The 6,401-nt window shown below is 45.1% G+C and overlaps 1 non-coding gene across 1 annotated transcript; it reads left to right on the top strand.

Moving 5' to 3' along the window:
* The first annotated feature begins 1,734 nt into the window (after window positions 1-1,734).
* TRNAK-CUU lies at window positions 1,735-1,807 on the top strand. The gene has a single exon. It is a non-coding gene; the product is annotated as a tRNA-Lys (tRNA).
* The last annotated feature ends 4,594 nt before the right edge of the window (window positions 1,808-6,401 follow it).

Raw genomic sequence — 6,401 nt, 5'->3', positions numbered from 1 at the left:
AAATAATCTTTTTTTATGATTATGCGACTATAGATATGCATTTTAGGGAGCTAGAGTATAAAGGGAAACAAAAATTCAAAAAGTGAACCTTGGGATTCCTAATATCCCCAAGCGTCACCGTTAATATCTTACTACGTGGCCTTTTTCCCAAGAGGAGAGATTACATTTTACCTGCCATCTCCTTCTTTCAATCAGCCACCTCCACTTTTCTCCTATTGTAAATTTTCAGCTCATCTGATATTCAAGCTATATTCACTTTCCCCCCATTGATCCCCAAATCTGTTTGATAGCTGGTTTATCCAGAACAGTGTCCCATCCAGGATCACCTATCCCATCCGCCTGGTATGGCCCTTGGGCCTCTTCACCTAGCAGAAGTCATTTCTAGAAACACGATACTCTGAAGACCCTGGGCCAGTTGTCCTGCAGATTTCCTCCCTTCTGATTTTGTGTGACAGCTTCCGAGTGGTGTCATTTGTCTGGTTCGTCACGCCTCTTCACTTCCTGTGAGCTGGAGTTAATATCTAATGGCTGGCAGATACACACAAAACATTTTTGGATAAAATATGTGATTACCGCTGCTCCTGTGTACTTCACATTGCATCACTGCTAAAGACACGCTCTCTCGTTGAGAATTAGTAAAACCACTAGCAAAACTCAGATGAGTTTCTCAGGGTGCTGACAGCCTACCTGTCCACCCTTCTGTTGGATTGCCCCTCCTGCATCTCGGAAGTAGCATGGGTCCTGCTACTTTGATCCGTGCGAGTATCCAGTTCCCCACCAACTATTAAGGTAATGGTTCAACTACAATCTGATAATCCTTGTTTCTAAGGGTTTGCAAAATTATGCTTTTTCTGATCCTGCATGCTTGTGAGGTTTTTTTCCTATGAAGTAGAGCACGCCCTCATCAATGGGAACTAGGTGGTGATGAGAACTACAGTTCCTACTAGAAAAGCAAAATAAGTGTTTAACTTTTCAGTTTTAGTGGGGAGAGGCTTGAAACAGCGTCCCTTCCCACCCTGAGATGTTATCAGTCTATAGGATAAAGGTCTTCACCTTTTAGATCTGTGGGCAAGCAAACGCTATGTGGTATTTTCAGTTAATTTCTGAGACCTCTTAGTTTTTCCATAACCTTCTATTGTGCGAACAATATGCCATGGTTTAGTTGCAAAATCTCATAAAACCTGAGAAAAATTCCAGAAACCTCAAGCACACATGGGGCCGCCAGAGACCAGATAGCTCTGCTATTGTGCCTTGGGCTCTGAACGTCTCTGCAGGCTATGCGTCCACGCAGGTGTCCAGCACCTCCCCTACCCCCTACATCGGGGGCGAACACCCGCCGCGGGGGTCTCTAGCATGGACTGCTGCAGGCGTCGGGCACTTCCCAGGCCCCCCTGCATGGGGGCGAAAGTCCCGTCCACGGGGTCTTCAGGATGGACGCGAGCAGGTGTCCCGCACCTCCGCGGCCCCGGCCCCCGCGCCCACTCCTGTCTCCAGGCCGCAGTGGGGGTCGCCTGTGTGGCCGCTTTCCCTCTGACCACTAGAGGGCCGTCTGCACGCTTTATCAGACAATAAAAGTTCGTGTGCGCAGAATCAGAAATTGGCTGCAATGTTGAGAGTAGTGAAAAACTTTATCCCCCAAATTAGGAAAAATAAAACTAATGAGAAACATCGATCTTGGAGCAGGTTAAAATAATACTCCTTTGAAAGGCTCTAGGAAAGGCCTGGCTTCCGTCTGCCCGGCTAGCTCAGTCGGTAGAGCATGGGACTCTTAATCCCAGGGTCGTGGGTTCGAGCCCCACGTTGGGCGGTTGTGCTTTTGCTTTTTCTAATTAGCCCTGCGGGCTCATCGAGCCCGGTCTCCCCAGTGTGTTTCCATCCACGGTGCTCACTGCAACCTGCAGTTTCTCGTTTTCAAGCAATGCAGCGCGTGAGAAACTGACAAGACCCACCCGGTGTAGAACGGGGGATCATCAGGCTGGGGAACAATTTCCTCCTAGGAGTACGCAGCTCAGGGTTACCTGGGCAGAAAACACTTGTGGCAGCGCGCTCTGTGGGAGGGCCAGTGACTCGAATGTTAGGGATGAGAGGACTGGGACATTAGTGAGGTTGTGGGGTTCGGCCAAAACCTCAGAAATGTGTATTTTAATTAATATTTAATTTATAATCAATTAATATTTAATTGAATACTGTGCGGTATTGATTAGTTTGGAGATCAGCAGTGACTGGAGGGGTTTATTATGCATATTGATGATGCATAATAAATAATTCACTTGCTTTCTGCCCCTGGGGAGGACCCGCTATCGCAGCCTGTTTAAAGCCCCCCAGGACTGCTTCAGTGGTAACCTAATGGGGTAACTGTAGTGAAGAGATTGTTAGGACTATTTTAACCCCCCCCCCCCCCAGTTAGTGATTCAAACTGAACATTTTTCCATCTGCCTTTTGGGAGTCTCAAAAGACCTTTTCCTGCATAGGTTTTCCAAAAGAACCCAATTTCTTAGGGGCAAAACTTGGCGTTTATGCTGACAGCTGCAAATGTTTTCCTTATCTTAGATACTTTCCATCCTTCCTGGCAACTCCCAAACATTCTCCACAGCCTCCGGATGCTGTTATCATCAATTCAAGATACAATGTCAGACTTTGGAAGAAACACATGGAAAACTTCAGCATCAGAAATGAAGATCCCTAAATACCTCTGCTATTACAGTAGTTAAAAAATCTTTAGGTGATGCGGGTGATGGAGAATTTTTCAAAAGGCAAAACCCCGTCCGTCAGACAAGAGGCAAACTGGTATACTGACAAGAAGTCAATGAAGATATCATCCATCTATGGACTTATTGATTTATATTAGTTTCAGGCGTACAGCACAGTGATTCAGTAATTCTGGACATTACCCGGTGCTCATTACCGTAAGTACACTCTTTTGCCCAGAAGTATTCATCATGCATCCATTTTAAATTGAACACTGGTGCTATGGGTTAAATTGCATTCCCGTAAGATGCATGGATTGAAGCCCTAACCCCTAGTTCCCCAGAAGGCAGCCTTATTTGGAAATAGGGTTTTTGTAGATGTCATTAGTCAAAATGAGTTCATACTAGAGTAGAAAGGGTTTTCAAGCCAGTATGACTGGTGTCTTTATAAAAAGAGGGAACTTGGACACAGACTCACGCCCAGAAATGGACATTTAGACACAAGGGAGAAGGCCATGTGAGGATGCAGGCAGAGGGTGGGGTGCTTCCACAAGGCGGCAACGCCAAGTGTTACCCCGCTAGAGCTAGTGGGAGAGTCCCGGCCTGCGGCCGGCCCAGGTTCTCCCTCCCAGTCCCAGGAGGAGGCAGGCCAGCCCACACACCCTGATCTCACACTTCTGGTTTCCAGAACCCTGAGACAGTGAATGTATGTTAAGCCACCCACTTGTGGCACCTTGTTACGGGAGCCCAGGTCACTAACTTAGTCAGTGTTCTATTCTGATTTAAAATTCATTTTTTAATGCTCTGTATTAAATAATTACCATCCATTTCATTTCATTCCAAAAATGTTAGGAAAAGCGATGGTTTGAATGCAAACATTCAGCTCCAGGGAGGGACTTAGGGTCACACTTCTGCCAGAAGTAACAGTTAAGAATGAGCTTGATCTCAAAGGATATTTTTTTCTTATTGCTGGCTGGTGATTTATTATGTTGACTGATGATTTATTACTATGTTTGCTAAAAGAATGTATTCGAAGATATGCCAAATCAAACACACTTTACTCTCCCATGGAACTCATATTAGAAGACTTGGCATTCAATTATTTTATAAATGATTCATTTTAAGAAAGCGCGTTAATTCTCTGTGGTTGTTTCTTTGACAAGCAAAGGGCGAGAAAAAGGGAGAGATAACTTACAAATGAAATGCAAAGAAATGCGTGAGCTGTGTTCGGATCCTGATTTGAACCAACTGCTTGTAGAAACACACGTCTGACACAATCTGGAGAATCTAGGTGCTGACACTTGAAGACACTAAGAAGTTATTTATTTTTAAATGTAATAATGGTGTTGTATTTAAAAAAGAGCCCTTCACTTGTGATGAGCACCGGGAGTCGTATGTGAGTGATGAATCACCAAATTCTATTCCTGAAACTAATATTACACTGTATGTTAACTAACTGGAATTTAAATAAAACTTTGAAGAAAGAAAGAGATGTGTGCTAACTTGTTTCTGATGGAAGTAGATATGATATCTGGGATTTGTGGTACGGATTTTGGTGGAGAGAGGAATGGTCGGTAGCAACGAAACAGGACTGGCTGTGTGTTAATGACTATAGAGGCTGAGTGATGCATACATCATCGTACAAGCCCCTCTACTTCTGTATATGTGTTTGAATCTCCATAAATTTAAATACTGCTTGATTATGCAAAACCAAAATTGTCTTAACCTCCTTAGGCCAGTGGTCAAATTGAGCATCACTGAAGACATGGCCAGACATCATGACTCTCCTGGTGTGAGGCAGCTGAGTACAAAGCAAGTGTCATGAATGCACACTAATACCACTCAAAATAAAGTGTGTGTGGGGGTGGACTGTTTTGTGCCGAGAGACCCCTCCCACCCTGCAGCAGTCTGGTGAAGTCATGGAGCTCTTTTCAGAATGATTTCAAACGGACAAAACAAAAACACATAGGACGATGAAGAAAATAATTCTACTGAAACACAGTTATCAAAATATCTTAAAATATGGTAATGTCCGTGCTTCATTCCTAATCATTAAATAACGAGATCAAGCAGCAGGTCTAATAAGGACGGTAATTTCGAAATCATGATGAATGTAAACGATAGCTTTGAGACACATACAAGAACTGTAACGTGACCTGGGAACATCTCATGTATATGGTGGCAAAGCCATAGGTCTTGCTGATATGAGAGTAATTTGTTTCCTTCATTTATAATGAAAGGAAATGCTAAATTTCACTTTGAATGTGGTGAAAATAAAGACGTAATTTTTTACCTATCCACCAAACAAAGGGTTCAGGGACCCTTTGAATTGTATCCATGGATTCCTGTTTTAAGAGCTTCTGGCCTAGATTTTAGAAAGATTGAAGAGATTTAACAACCCAATGCAAAATGTCATTTGATGGATCCTGTTTTGAAAAAAAAAAAAAAAGCAGAAAATATACAAATATTTTAGGAGCAAGTGAGGCAATGTGGAATGGGAATGATAGGATTTTAGAGAATCACAGTTAATTGTGTTGTGTGTGACAATGCTGTTGTGGTAAATAAGAGAAAGCCTTTCTGTGTTGGAAGTGCATACTGAGGGACTCAGGCATGGTACCTAACGTATTATTCTTTCTAGTGCTCGGTATGTTTGAAAATGTCACATATCTAAAAAAAGGTTTTGATTTGTTTTTGTTTCGTTTCGTTTTGTGTTTTAGTGAGAGAGAGAGAGAGAGAGAGAGAGAGAGAGCGCGAGCCCTGGGGCCGGGGCGGCACCAAGGGAGAGTGAAGCAGAGAATCTTAAGCAGGCTCCACACCCAGCACCCAGAGCACGATGGGCGCGTCCATCCCAGGACCCTGCGATTTATGACTTGAGCCAAAATCAAGAGTCAGATGCTTAACGGACTGCCCCCCCCCAGGTGCCTCCAAATAAAGGGACTTTTAAAGATATTTTTATTAAAGCGATTACTCGTAACTGTATAACGTGATGAATTTTTACAAGTGCATTACTCGTCAAGTGCATTGCTCATGGCCGTATGATGAATTTTCACATATGTAAACACCGTGTAACCACAGCAGAGAAAGATGCAGCGCGTCCGGCCAGCCCCCTCCCACCTCAGGTGAGCACTACCTGGTTTCTGGAGGAGATTCTGCTCCCCGTCTGGCTTCCTGTGCACCGCTGACTTCCTACAAGACCAGGTTGTAGGGCTGATGACAGCACGGTTGGCAAGGATGTGCGGAAACAGGCTCTCTTCAACTGTTGGCTGAAATGCAAATTGATGAAGCCTTTCCCCAGGCTGCTGGACATGCCCACAGCCTCTGACTCTAATTCCACGTCTGGGGCCCTAAAACATACACACAATATGTACACTGGTTTGGGTTGAAAGACGCGGGTTTCTGACAGTGCAGCACTGAAAGCAACCTCGGGGTCCTGCAAGAGAACCAAGACCCCACCCATTAAGGTCTATTTATTCTGGGGGATGTGGTGAGCCCTTGAACATGGGAGGTGGGCGCAGACGTGGCCGCAGGGTTAGGCGAAGACACGACGACAGGTCCGGTGTGTCGCGGCAGGGAAGTGTCCGCGCGCAGGCCGGGAGGGACAGGAGGGAGATGGCGGGGTCCCCACCGTTGCGCCCCGGGTTTCCCCCTGTTTTACGCTTCTGAGCGGCGGCGTCAGGAACGAGCAGGGGGGCTGTAGAGTCACAACTCCAAGGC

This window comes from Ursus maritimus, unplaced genomic scaffold, assembly GCF_017311325.1.
Source record: "Ursus maritimus isolate PB19 unplaced genomic scaffold, ASM1731132v1 scaffold_27, whole genome shotgun sequence".
Taxonomy (NCBI): Eukaryota; Metazoa; Chordata; class Mammalia; order Carnivora; family Ursidae; genus Ursus; species Ursus maritimus.
Note: the sequence above shows the minus strand (reverse complement) of the source record. Positions and strands in the feature narration are given on the sequence as shown.